General features: G+C 37.4%; 1 protein-coding gene across 14 annotated transcripts in view; it reads right to left on the bottom strand.

Moving 5' to 3' along the window:
- IMMP1L (inner mitochondrial membrane peptidase subunit 1) overlaps positions 1 to 14,451 on the bottom strand; it is a 77,546-nt gene that overhangs the window by 56,321 nt on the left and 6,774 nt on the right. For 5 of the 14 annotated variants that reach the window (XM_054441514.2, XM_054441519.2, XM_054441521.2 and 2 more), the window contains exon 2: positions 4,840 to 4,936. The exons of 4 other annotated variants lie outside the window; for them this stretch is intronic. The gene's annotated coding sequence lies outside the window, so the exon portion shown is untranslated. Of the gene's footprint in view, positions 1 to 4,839; positions 4,937 to 8,811; positions 8,872 to 14,451 lie in introns of all 14 variants that reach the window. 5 more of the 14 variants (XM_054441516.2, XM_063671026.1, XM_054441515.2 and 2 more) reach the window with 4 other exon arrangements.

Below are 14,451 nucleotides of genomic sequence, written 5' to 3'. Positions count from 1 at the left end.
GAATTTTATGATGCTTTGGAAAAAATGACTTAAAAAAACAGAGAATATTAAAGTCCTTTATCCATCAGAGAATTCAGGTCAAAGAAGAAAGTAATAGCTAAGAGATTATACGAGATCAACCTAGAAAGAACTATGGTCCAAGAGTTAAATGAGTTGACAGGGCAACCATCAATAGTTCATTAAACTGTTCTAGACTGAGATATAGAAAAGATACAAACATTAACTTCTACAGGTCAGCATGAATACCTGAGGTTAATTTTAAGAATAAAAAAGCAGTAGAAAAGCAGAATACAATACTAGTGATACAAGACTAAATTAGATATGTACTGAATATAAGGAATGTGTGTGATACTGTAAAAAAAACCTTGTGACCAGTTATAATATGACAAAGGCAAAACAATACATTTGACACGACTTGGATGTCAAAATTTGCCTCACAGTCAATTATAATAATTCTATCTCAGTTCTTATGATTAAGAAAATAAGTTTTATTTTTTATTTTATTTATTTATTTATTTATTTATTTATTTATTTTTGAGATGGAGTCTTGCTCTGTCACCCAGGCTGGAGTGCAGTGGTGCAATCTCGGCTCACTGCAAGCTCCGCCTCCCGGGTTCACGCCATTCTCCTGCCTCAGCCTCCCGAGTAGCTGGGACTACAGGTGCCCACCACCATGCCCAGCTAATTTTTTTGTATTTTTAGTAGAGGCAGGGTTTCACCGTGTTACCCAGGATGCTCTTGATTTCCTGACCTTGTGATCCGCCTGCCTCAGCCTCCCAAAGTGCTGGGATTACAGGTGTGAGCCACCGCACCCAGGCAAAAAGTTTTATTTTTATTTGAAATGTTAAAGTTTGCTTTGTGTGAGTTTGCGTGTGGCTTTTCAGTGTCTGCCACAAAAAACAAACTTTTGCCTTTAAAACAATATATGCATATTCACTTTTAAATATAGATAATTGCATATATCTATATAATATACAATATCACGTATCAATATGTTAATACATAATATAACATTTACTTGAAATTTAATTAATATGTAAAATGATTCCTATTTTCTGACAAAATGACACAAGCAGTTTAACTTTGGCGAATGATATAAAGAATATGGTTTCACTCTAATAATTACCATCAATTTGACTGAAGCTGAAAGAAACTCTGATATATTCATCTTCTGCCCTTTAGCAGTAAACCATTAGTTGCATTACTTATCATCTTTTGCTCTCCTTAGTCTTCTTATCTTCTCTCTTGCCTTTGCTTTTACACATTTCACTTTTCTGATAATTCTTCATTTCTGCCAATCTATCTTCCTCCTCTTTTGTAATGCATTTCTGTATCAATTCAAATTTTTAATTCAATCTTCTCTCTTTATGATGCTACCACTTTTTTTTTTTAACCTGGTACCTTTAAAAATGAGTTTTCTCCTGTAACAATAGTCTGTTTAAACATATCGTTTCGTCCACTTACAAGCACCATGCTTGATCTTAAAAATCTTAACAATCTCACATAATTGGAAGACACATCTAAATATACTTAAATTGTATTTGTTATTCATAAAAAATTTTCCGCTGAATTATTTAAGAACTTGCTAAATGTTTTTAAATTCGATCTTGAAACACGCAAAAATTTCAAGGAAATCTAATCTCACATCTAATCTCTAATCATTCCAAAAAACTAGAGACAACCACTATTCTAATAAAGAGGTAATTTAGGATCTTACTACATTGCTGCGAATAAATATTGAGTAACCAACTTCTCTAAACCAACAGAACTTTAGAGCTATTTATTCACATATGTGTGTGCATGTAAAAGCAAAGGTTCATGCCTGTAATCCCAGCACTTTGGGAGGCCGAGGCGGGTGGATCACAAGGTCAAGAGATCGAGACCATCCTGGCCAACATGGTGAAAACGCATCTCTACTAAGAAAACAAAAATTAGCTGGGCATCGTGGCATGCGCCTGTCATCCCAGCTACTCGAGAAGCTGAGGTAGGAGAATCACTTGAACCCAGGAGGCAGAGGTTGCAGTGAGCTGAGATCGTGCCACTGCACTCCAGCCTGGCGACAAAGCGAGACTCCATCCAAAAAAAAAAAAGCAGTATATTAAATAACCCCCTACTTCTATATATATTATAAAGTCTGAGAAGAAAAGTGATTTTCCTGTTCAGCACTCTCTAATATAAATATTAAAGGCATTAGTACGTTGTAACATAATGTCATAATAATTATTCACAAGCCTTGAAATTTTTTAGAATTTGTACATAGATTATACAACACCATTTATAATATAATTACCCAAAAAGAGACTACAGTGAGTTGAGAAATGGTCCCCCTTCCTGCCTCCCCTGCCCAAATTCATGTTCACCTGGAACCTCAGAACATGACCTTATTTGGAAAAAGGGTCTTTGCAGATGTAATTAAGGTAAGGACCAATGTGAGATCATACTAGATTACAAAGGGTCCTAAATCCAACGGGAATATCCTCATTAGAGACAGAAAAGGACACAGGAAGACACGGAGAAAAGAACAATGTGAAAATGAAGTCAGCCTGGAGTTACACTGCCTCAGGGCAAGGAATAACATGCCACCACAAGCTGCAGAAGCAAAGAAGGATGCGCCCCTAGGGTTTTCATAATAAACATAGCTGACAACTTGACTTCGTATTTTTGACCTCCAAAATTGTTAGAAAATTAATCTCTGTGTTTTAAGTCACCAAGTTTTTGTTCATTTGTTATGGTAATTTTAGAGAACTAACATAGATTTTCATACCAAAAACTGGAGTGTTGCTGTAATAGATACCTAAAAATAGAAAAACAGAAAAAGCCTAGGTTGCCTTGAAGAAATTTTTGGTAAAAAAAGAAATCTTAAGACAACTCTGCTGATGGCTCAGAAGAAAGAGAAGAGGTAAAGAAAGCTATCACCTTAAAGAATACATACATTATCATGAACAGAATGTTGACAGAAATAGAAACATTAAAAAGGTTTCTGATGAACTCTCAAGAAGGAAATGAAGAACATGGTATTGGAAAGTAAAGAAAAAGCAGTCCTTGTTGTAAAGTGGCAGAAAACTTGGCTGAAATGGGTTCTACTATGTGGCGAAAAGTAGAACTTGGTAAGCAATTAACTTGAATATGTAGCTGAGGAGATTTCCAAGCAAAGTGTTAAAGGCGTAGACTGTTTTCTCCGGGCTGCTTACAGTAAAATGTGAGAGAAGAGATAAATTGAGGAAGAAATTGTTAAGCAAAGAAAAACCTATGATTTGGAGATTTCTTAACCTATCTAAATTGTAAAAGATGCTAAAGCACGCTGTGGAGAAGGGCCAAGGATGTGGCTGAAAAACCTTTTCTGAAGAGATTAGGTATGTGACTAATGGGTCCAATCAATCTTTTCAGCAGAAGCTAGAAACAGAGATGAGGTTATCCAGGAATGATCTTTGAAGAATTCTATTATGATGGCAGAGATCCTCTAGACATACATGGGAGACCCATACATTTTAAAATATTCAGTAAACCATGCTATAAACACATGTGCTGTCACCCAGGCTTTGTTGTTCTGTCTATTAAAGAACAGGCAGAGTAAATTTTATGTAATTCTTAAGGGCTTTGGGATTTTCATAATGGTAAATGAGCACTGGCTTCAACTTAAAGACACCAGTTGCCATTATCCCCTTAGCAGAGTGAGCCTGTCCTGAGAAGCTTCAAAGCCAGGCATTGACTTCTCTCCAGCTATGAAAAGTCCTACATAGCATCTTCATCCAACAGAAGGCTGTTTAATCTACACTGAAAATTTGTTACTTCATGTACCCACCTATATCAACTATCTTTGCTAGATATAGGTAACTTGATGCAGCTCGCCATACACTTTTACGTTACGGCTTCTCTCCTTAACCTCATTAATACAACCTCTGCTATCTTTCAAATGTTCTTCTGCAGCTTCCTCACCTCTCTCAGCCTTCATAGAATTGAAAAAAACAGCATCCTACTCTGGATTAGGCTTTGACTTGAAGAAACATTGTGGCTGGTTTGATCTATCCAGACAACTAAAACTTTCTCCATATCAGCAATAAGGTCGTTTCTCTTTCTTATCATTCATGAGTCTATGAACTTTTCCCATTGCATTCATAGCTTAACTGTCTGGCAAGAGGCCTACCTCTTGGCCTGTCTCAGCTTTCAACAAGTCTTCCTTGGTAAGCTTAATCATTTCTAGCTTTTGAATTAAAGTGACAAATACGCCATGCTTTCTTTCACTTGAACACTTAAAGACCGCTTTAAAGACCACTGTATGGTTAGTTTTCCTAATTTCAATATTGTTATGTCTCAGTGACACAATGAAGTGAATAGGGAGTGAATAGGGAGGCCAGCGAAGGAGAAATGGGGGGACAGCTGGTTGACAGAACAGTTAGCACACATACATTTACTGATTAAGTTAACATTCTTATATGGGCACAGTTTCTGGTGCCTCAAAACAATTACAATAGCAACATCAAAGATCCTGATCACAGATAACCATCACAGATATAATAATGATGAGAAAGTTTGAAATATTGCAAGAATTACCAAAACGTGACACAGAGACACAAAGTGAGCATGTACTGTTGGAAAAACGACACCAATAGACTTGTTAATTGCAGGGTTGTCACAAATCTTCAATTTGTAAAAAATGCAGTTCTTCAAAGCTCGATACAGGGAAGCACAAATAAGATGATGCATGCCTGTAGTTTTTCTATAAAAAATGTTAAGGGACCCTGAAAAGCCAAAATAATTGTATTACTCCATTTTCATGCTGCTATAAAGAACTGCCCAAGACTGGGTAATTTATAAAGAACAGAGGTTTAATTGACTCACAGTTCTGCAGGGCTGGGGAGGCCTCAGGAAACTTACAATCATGGTGGAAGGAGAAGCAAACACATCCTTCTTCGCATGGTGGTAGGAAGGAGAAGTGCTGAGCAAAGAGGGGAAAGCCCCTTATGAAACCATCAGATCTCAGGAGAACTCACTCACTATCACAAGAAAAGTATGGGGATAACCCACCCCCGCCATGATTCAGTTACCTCCTACCAGTTCCCTTGCATGGTATGTGGGGATTATGGAAACTGTAATTCAAGATGACATTTGGGTGGGGGTGTAATCAAACCACATCATTCCACCCCAGCCTTGCCCAAATTTCATGTCCTCACATTTCAAAACACAATCATGCCTTTCCAACAGTTCCCTAAAATCTTAGCTCATTCCAGAATTAACCCAAAAGTCCAAGTCCAAAGTCTCATCTGAGACAAGGCAAGTCCTTTCCACCTATGAGCCTACAAAATCAAAAGTAAGTTAGTTACTTCCTAGATACAACAAGGGTATAAGCATTGGGTAACTACACCCATTCCAAATGGTAGAAATTGGCCAAAACAAAGGGGCTATGGGCCCCATACAAGTCCAAAATCCAATAGAGAAGTCTTTAAACCTTAATGTTCCAAAATGATCTCCTTTGACTCCATGTCTCATATCCAGGTCACACTGATGCAAGAGGTGGGCACCCATGGCCTTGGGCAACTCCGCCTCTATGGCTTTGCAGGGTACAGCTCCCCTCCTGGCTGCTTTCATGGGCTGGCTTTGAGTGTCCGCAGCTTTTCCAGGTGCACGGTGCAAGCTGTCAGTGGATCTACCATTCTGGGGTCTGGAGGACCATGGCCCTCTTCTCACAGCTCCACCAGGCTGTGTCCCAGTGGGGACTCTGTGTGGGGGCTTCAACTCCACATTTCCCTTCCTCATTGCTCTAGCAGAGGTTCTCCATGAGTGCTCCACCCCTGCAGCAGACTTCTGTTTGGTCATCCAGGCATTTCCATATATCCTCTGAAATCTAGGAGGAGGTTCCCACACCTCAATTACTGACTTATGTGCACCCACAGGCCCAACACCACATGGAAGTCACCAAGGCTTGGGGCTTGCACCCTCTGAAGCAATGGCCCAAGCCGTACCTTTGACCCTTTAAGCCATGGCTGGAGCTGACACAGCTGGGATGCAGGACACCATGCCCCAGGACTGCACAGAACAGGGGCAACCCTGGGCCCTGCCCAGGAAACCATTTTTTCCTTCTAGAGGCCTGTGATGAAAGGGCTGCTGTGAAGGTCTCTGACATATCCTAGAGGCATTTTCCCCATTGTCTTGGTGATTAACACTGGGCTCCTTGTTACTCATGCAAATTTCTGTAGCTGTCTTGAATTTCTCCCCAGAAAATGGGTTTTTCTTTTCTATTACATAGTCAGGCTGCAAATTTTCCAAACTTTTTTTTTTTTTTTTTGAAAAGTAGTCTCACTCTGTCGCCCAGGCTGGAGAGCAGTGGTGTGATCTAGGCTCACTGCAAGCTCCACCTCCCGGATTTACTTACGCCATTCCCCTGCCTAAGCCTCCCAAGTAGCTGGGACTACAGGTGCCCACCACCACACCAGGCTAATTTTTTGTATTTTTAGTAGAAACAGGGTTTCACTGTGTTAGCCAGGATGGTCTCAATCTCCTGACCTTGTGATCCACCCACCTTGGCCTCCCAAAGTGCTGGGATTACAGGCGTGAGCCACCGCGCCCGGCCCAAATTTTCCAAACTTTTATGCTCTGTTTCCTCTTGAACACTTCACCGCTTAGAAATTTCTTCCACCAGATACCCTAAATCATTTCTTTCAAGTTCAAAGTTCCACAGATCTCCAGGGCAGTGGCAAAATGCCACCAGTCTCTTTGCTAAAGCATAGCAGAGTTACCTTTGCTCCAGTTCCTAATAAGTTGCTCATCTCCATCTGAGACCACCTCAGCCTGGACTTCATTGTCCATATGACTATCAGCATTTTGGTCAAAGCCATTCAACAAGTCTCCAAGAAGTTCCAAACTTTCCCACATCTTCGTGTCTTCTGAGCCTTCCAAGTCTCTAGGAAGTTCCAAACTTTCCTACATTTTCCTGTCTTCTTCTGAGCCCTCCAAACTGTTCCAACCTCTGCCTGTTACCCTGTTCCAAAGCCACTTCCACATTTTCAGGTATCCTTAGAGCAGTGCCCCTCTCCCTCAGTACCAATTTACTGTATTAGTCCATTCTCATGCTAGTCTCAGGCATGCACAAAGAACTGCCTGAGACTGGATAATTGATAAAGAAAAGAGGTTTAGTTGACTCTTTTGCAGGGCTGGGAAGGCCTCGGGAAACTTACAATCATGGCGAAAGGACTTACACACTGATTTCAAACGTTGATATTATTATTTTAAGTCCTGAGTCAAAATTTAGTACAAAGTTATAGTAAGCAAAAACGTGGTACTGGCATAATGACAGATCTATAGACCAATGGAATAGAATAAAGAGCACAGAAACAGCATTGACATAAATGGTCAAATGATTTTTGACAAGGGTGCCAAGACCATTCAATGAGGAAAAGGCAGTCTTTTCAACACATGGTACTGAGAAAACTAGATATCAACATAAAAAAGAATGAAGTTGGACTTTTGTCTTACACCATATAAAATTAACTCAAAATAGATCAAAAACCTAAATAGAAGAGCTAAAACTACACAACTCTTGATTGGCCATGATTCATTGGATATGGCAACAAAAACAAAGGCCACAAAAGAAATAAAAATATATAAACTAGACTTCCTCAAATTAAAAACCTTTGAGCAACAAAAAATACTATCACAAGGAGAAAGTATTTGCATATCATACATCTAATTAAGGGTCAAGGTACAGAATATATAAAGAACTCCTATAACTCAAAAACCCGCAAAAAAAAAAAAAAGCCATTACTCAATTCAAAACTGGCAAAGGTTTTCAAAAGACATCTCTCCAGACAAGGTATACAAATGGCCAATAAGCACATGAAAAGATGTTAAACATCCCTAGTCATTAGGGAAATGCATATCAAAACCACAATAAGATATCACATCATATGCATTAGGATGACTATTATCAAAAAAACAGAAAATAACAAATGTTGGTAAGGATGTGGTGAAATTGTAACCCTTCTGCACTCCTGGTGGGAATGCAAAATGGTACAGCCAATGTGGAAAACAGTTTGGTGGTACCTTAAAAAGTTAATCATAGAATTTTCATATAATCCAGCAATTCCATTGTATGGTATATACCCAAAGGAAATGAAAACAGAGATTCAAACAGATACTTCTACGCTGATGTTCACTGTAGCACTATTTACAATAGCCAAAGGTAGAAACAACCTAAGAGTCTATCAACAGATGAATGGATAAACAAACTGTGATATGTGTGTGTGTGTGCGTGTGTGTGTATATTATAAATGTGATCTTATATACATAATTTTTTTAAATTTTATTATTATTATACTTTAAGTTTTAGGGTACATCCTAATGCCAAATGATGAGTTAATATGTTATAATTTACATATGTCATCTGATATATGATAATCATATATTATAATAGATAATCCTATATATAACATATACTACACATTATATAATCTATATAATTTTATATATCTAAGAGTATATTATGATAATCTTATATATTATATCTGATATCATATATGATCTTATATCATATATTATGTAATACAATCTTATATATTATATACAATGATATCATATATGATATATCATCTATTATGTATGATATCATATATGATATATCATCTATTATATATGATAATCTTATATCATATATTATAATCTTATATATAAGATTGCATAAGTTACATATATGTATTATATATTATATATATATATATATATATACACACAGGTGATCCCTGACTTAGCAATGGTTTCACTTATGATTTTCAACCTTATAATGGGTTTATCAGGTTATTAAATACATTTTCAACTTACGGTATTTTCAACTTAAATTGGGTTTATCAGGACACAACTCCATCATAAGTCAAAGAGCATCTGCAATAGATTATTCAGCCATAAAAAAATGAAGTTTTAATATATGATACAAAATACATGAACTTTGAAAAACATTATGCTAAGTGAAAAATATTATGCAAATATTAACAAGAATATTGTATGATTCCACTTATATGAGGTGCTTATAATAAGTTGGCAAATTCACTGAGAGTAGAATACAGGTTATTAAGGGTTGAAACAAGAGAGAATAACAAGTTACTGCTTCTTGGGTACAATATTTCTTTTCTTTTTTTTTTTTTGAGATGGGAGTCTCGCTCTGTCGCCAGGCTGGAGTGCAGTGGCGCGATCTCGGCTCACCGCAACCTCCACCTCCCAGGTTCAAGCAATTCTCCTGCCTCAGCCTCCCAAGTAGCTGGGACTAGAGGCGCACGCTACCACGCCCAACTAATTTTTCTATTTTTAGTAGAGACGAGGTTTCAGCACGTTGGCCAGTATGGTCTCAATCTCTTGACCTCGTGATCCACCTGGCAAAGTGTTGGGATTACAGGTGGGAGCCACTGCACCCGGCAGGGTACAATATTTCTTTTTGAATGATGAAAAAGTTTTAGAAACAGCGGCAATGATTACACAACATTGTAAGTACTCTTAATGTGACTTCACTTATACTTAAAAACGATGAAAGTAGTGAATTTTATGTTACGTATATTTTTATCACACATACACAATTTTTTTTAAAGGGCTCAAAACCTTGAGCCAGTTCAGAGGGCAGACATAAATACTTCAGTTAGAGAATCAAAACTGGGCTACTGATAAGCAGTAAAGTGAACATATTCCAATGCTCAGTGAGAGAAAAATGATCCTCTTATATGATGATAATCTATTAATTTTCATGTGAGTTGATTTCGGAAATGTTAATAGAGAAAACATAATTTGCTTTATATTTTTAAAAAATTCATCCTTAGAATACCAAATGGACTATAAAATTATTTTCAAATCTTTAATTTTGACTAATGGAAAAATTGTAATACCAAATGACCTTTAACGTTATTCTTTGAAACTTTCACTTTGGGGAATAAAAAATATAATAAGCAGAACTACAAAATTAAAATTCTAAAGATTTTAAGAAGGAAATATTTTTAAATTACAAAGGATTCTGTTTCACCACTGGACAACACTGTCATAAAGTTCTTTAATCTGGGTTGAAACTGAAATTTCTATGCCCTGGAGAAACAAAGAGGTCTAATTTTTTTTTGACAGGATTAAAACAAGTCTTACGAAACGCAAAATCTTTCACCTCCCAGCTACCTATGTTCCAGTTACTACCTCGATTGCTTTCCCATCACTTTTTCTCACCATATTAATCACTCTGAATATATACTTATTTTAGCAGGGCAAATATGCTTCAAGTTTTATGCTAATATCCATAAACTGGCTACATAAAAAGCCACCTTGAGGAGGAAACTAAGCCTGTATTTGGACTGAAGTGGAAAATAGTGGATAAGAGTATGAATTCTGTAGTCAGACAGCCTAGCTCTATTGTGAATCCTAGATTTTCCACTTACAAGCTTTCTGACCTAGATAGAACAAGTTACTTCTGCTTTATGTGACTCCATTAACTTCTGAACACACTCATCTATAAAATGTGTGAGGATTAAATAATATATATAAAGCATTCACAACATTACAGGGACTACAATAGGCATTCAACAAAAACATTACTTAATATAATTAATCACCAACACATCCATGGATAGAGGAGTGGAGATATTGAAGAAGATGCTTTACATTTCAGTTTTACCATGTGCCTTTTGATTCAAATATCACGCCTAAATGGGATTCTGGTTCAAAACTGCAGATAAATTTACTGCTACTCTCTTCAAAAACTACATGGAGGGCCGGGCGAGGTGGCTTACACCGTAATCCCAGCACTTTGGAAGGCCAAGGTCGGCAGATCACGAGGTCAGGAGATCAAGACCATCCTGGCTAAAGTGGTGAAACCCCATCTCTACTAAAAATACAAAAAAATTAGCCGGGCGTGGTGGCGGGCACCTGTAGTCCCAGCTACTCAAGAGGCTGAGGCAGGAGAATGGCATGAACCCAGGACGCGGAGCTTGCAAGTGAGCTGAGACCACGTCATTGCACTCCAGCCTGGGTGACAGAGACTCCATATCAAAAAATAAAACAAAACAAAACAAAACAAAAAACACTACACTGAAATGATAGTACGTTTTAAAAAATAAATAGAAATAAACACTGAGAAAAGGAGTGAAAGGCACGCTAGAGATTTTGAAGAATTTCTGGAAGACCGGGCATATAAAATCATAGTGATAGGTTGAAAAGAATGGAGCGAATGACAGTCCAGACATGGTTAGCAAAGTATAGTTCACAGGGCAAATCTCCCAGCCCATCACATGCTTTTGCATTTTTTAAATGGCTGAAAGAATAAAGCAGCAGCATATTTTTTATAACATGTGAAAACTACATGAAATTCAAATTTCAGTGTCCACAAGTGTTATTAAAACACAGCCATACTCATTTGTTAATGTTATTTCTGGCTACTTTCCCATGGCAGAGTTAAGAGGTCATATTACCTGCAAAACCTAAAATATTTACCATCTGGTCCCAGAAAATGTATGCCCACCCCTAGCCAAGCACAAACATGAGAATGCTTCAGGAAGATGAGATGCTTCTTCCTGTGACTCCAAAGGGGTTCTGAGCTAAAATCAGCAGTTCTGGAGGCTAACTTCTTAAATAAATAAATAAATAAGTAAAAAAAGTATAATCTGCGTGAGAAGAATTTGGTCTCCAAGTATGGAGATTGGAGAGCTAGGTTAGGGGCCTCCTTATCTGGCTATTAGAGAACGACTGGTCTGTGTACTTGCTCCTTGATTATGCACATTAAAGCAAAGCACACCAATAAATTAGGTCCTACCAACACACAAGAAAATTGGTCAGTCTTTTTTTTTCCATTTAGGCTAAAGATTTGATGGGAAAACAAAGAAATATTATTCCACTGGTCCTTTATTTACCAACATGAATAAACAGCCAACATTTAAGGAAACCACAAGCATGAGAAAGAAGGTCCATAATGAAAATAATTAGTCTGAATAAGCAACCCTGGAGAAATCAGAGGTAATTTAGGGAGGAAAAAAAATTCTATGTCTTTGTAAAACAAGAGACATAGAATTAAAACAACAGAGTTTAAACATAAAATATATGCCTGTCTGCCACCACCTTCTCCCATTCAGAAAAAATAGAAAAGGTGGAGAAAAAGTTGAAGAGGAACAATCCAAAGGAGTATAATCTTCCTAAACTTTCAGGAAAAGACACTCCTCTCTCCCCTCCAAAAATCTGTTCCACACACACACACACACACACACACACACACACACTCCCCAAACAGAGGGTGTTGAAAGGACTCAGAACACAGGGCAAATGAAATAAAATTACATAAAGCTGTAGACACTTTTTTTTTCCAACCTAGAGCAGAGGCTGCCAAACTAGGGCCCATGAGTCAAATTCAGCAGACTCTGTTTTAGCAAATAAAGTTTTACTGGAACAAAGTCATGCTCATTCATTTACACGCTATCTGTGACTGCTTTTGTGCTCTCACAGAGAGTTGAAAAGTTGTAACAGAGACCATATGGACCACAAGGCCTAAAATATTTACTATTTGGTCTTTTATAGAAAAAGGTTTCCAAAGCTTAATCTAAAGCTGTGTGATTTAATATAGTACAAACTAGCCACATGCAGCTGTTTAAATAGCTTAAAATAACTAAAATTAAATAAGATTAAAATTCAGTTCCTCTGTCATATTAGTCACATTTTAAGTACTCTATAATCATATGAGTTTAATGACTATTGTACTGGACAGTGTAGACACAGAACATTTCCATCAACATAGGAGGTTCTACTGGACAGGGCTCATCTGGATATTACATTAGATTATTGTAACTGCATTTTAATTATTGCTTTAACAATTGCTACACTGAAAAAACATACCTAAGTACTACAGTCTAAATGTGTCCCCCAAAAAGCATGTGTTGAAAATTTAATTCCCAGTGCAAAAGTGTTGAGAGGTGAGGCCAAATGGGAGGTGTTTAGGTCTGAGGGCTCCACCCTCATGAATGGATTAATGCAAATTATAAATGAGATTGAGGCTGAGAGTTGACCCTTGTTCTCTCTTGCTCTCTCTTGGGCCGCTCCACTATGTGATAACACAGCAAGGACACCCTCGCCAGATACCAGCCCCTCAATCTTGGACTTCCCAGTTTCCTGAACTGTGAGACAATATATTTCTGTTCATTATACATTACCCAGTCTCAGGTATTCTGTTACAGCAGCACAGAATGGAATAAGACACTCAGAGAAGCAGGAAGAGGAAATACATTTAGAAAAAGACAGAAATTAGGGGTTTTAGAAATGAAAATAATGGCCGAGCATGGTGGCTCATGCCTGTAATCCCAGCACTTTGGGAGGCCAAGGCAGGTGGATCACTTGAGGCCAGGAGTTTGAGCCCAGCCTGGCCAAAACAGTGAAATCCCATCTCTACTAATAAATAAATAAATAAATAGCTGGGCATGGTAACACATGCTTGTAATCCCAGCTACTTGGGAGGCTGAGGCATGAGAATTACTTGAACCTGGGAGGTGGAGGTTAGTGAGCCAAGATCATGCCACTGCACTCCAACCTGGCCAACAGAGTAAGACTGTCTCAAAAAAAAAAAAAAAAAAAGAAAAGAAAATAATTAATGCATAAATCAAAGACCTTGTTGTATGAAAATACCACTGAAATAGATATTTTTAAAGTTCTTCAAAGTCAGATAGAAAAAATCCGAACTGAGAGAAAATTCAAAGATATAGTACTATAAACGAGAAACTAAATTTGAACATAGATGTGGAAGAGATTATAATTCAAGGTTGAGCATGTAATGAATGCTATCACATTTGAAAGTAATAATAAAGTTTCCTAAGAAAACAGAATTCAAAAAGAGGTAGAATAATTATATAGAACAAGAGCCATTAGTAATTTTTTAAATTATGTAATAAATGGATCCAATTTGGTTCTGAGTTAATGAAAATAATGTTTGCTAGGATATCCAACTTTCATTTTATCCTGCAAGAAACTCATCAAAACATACTTCATATCCAGACTCTTAAACTGAGAAACAGGAATCAAAATAATAAATTTCACTCTAACACTACCCATTGGTCCAGGATTTATTTATTTCTTTAGAGAGGAGCTTCAGGAGCCTATGGGACCCTTCAGGCAAAATCAGTAGATGTGATTTTTTCATGTGGAATAGTTTTAAATATTTGGCCTACTCCCAGGCTTCCATAATTATTCAAACCGAAGGCAAATTGATCACATCTCAGCAGAAATGTCCACGATAATTAGAACATCACACATGCTTTGATTAACACAGTAGCTTTATGTCTATGAGACTCTGGTTGACACGTAAAAGGAACACCAGTCAGCCGTTATTTAATTCCTCATGTTGGCTACATGCAAATATGAAGAAAAGTCCCAGACTGAATGACATACAAATGTTGGGCCAGTCTCTGAAATTTCTTTTTCTTTTTTTGCTAAAAATTTTAATGTTTTTGTGTTGACCATTAA

Source organism: Pongo pygmaeus, chromosome 9 (genome assembly GCF_028885625.2).
Source record: "Pongo pygmaeus isolate AG05252 chromosome 9, NHGRI_mPonPyg2-v2.0_pri, whole genome shotgun sequence".
Classification (NCBI taxonomy): Eukaryota; Metazoa; Chordata; class Mammalia; order Primates; family Hominidae; genus Pongo; species Pongo pygmaeus.
The sequence above is the reverse complement of the archived record's forward strand: the minus strand, read 5'-3'. Positions and strand labels throughout refer to the sequence as shown.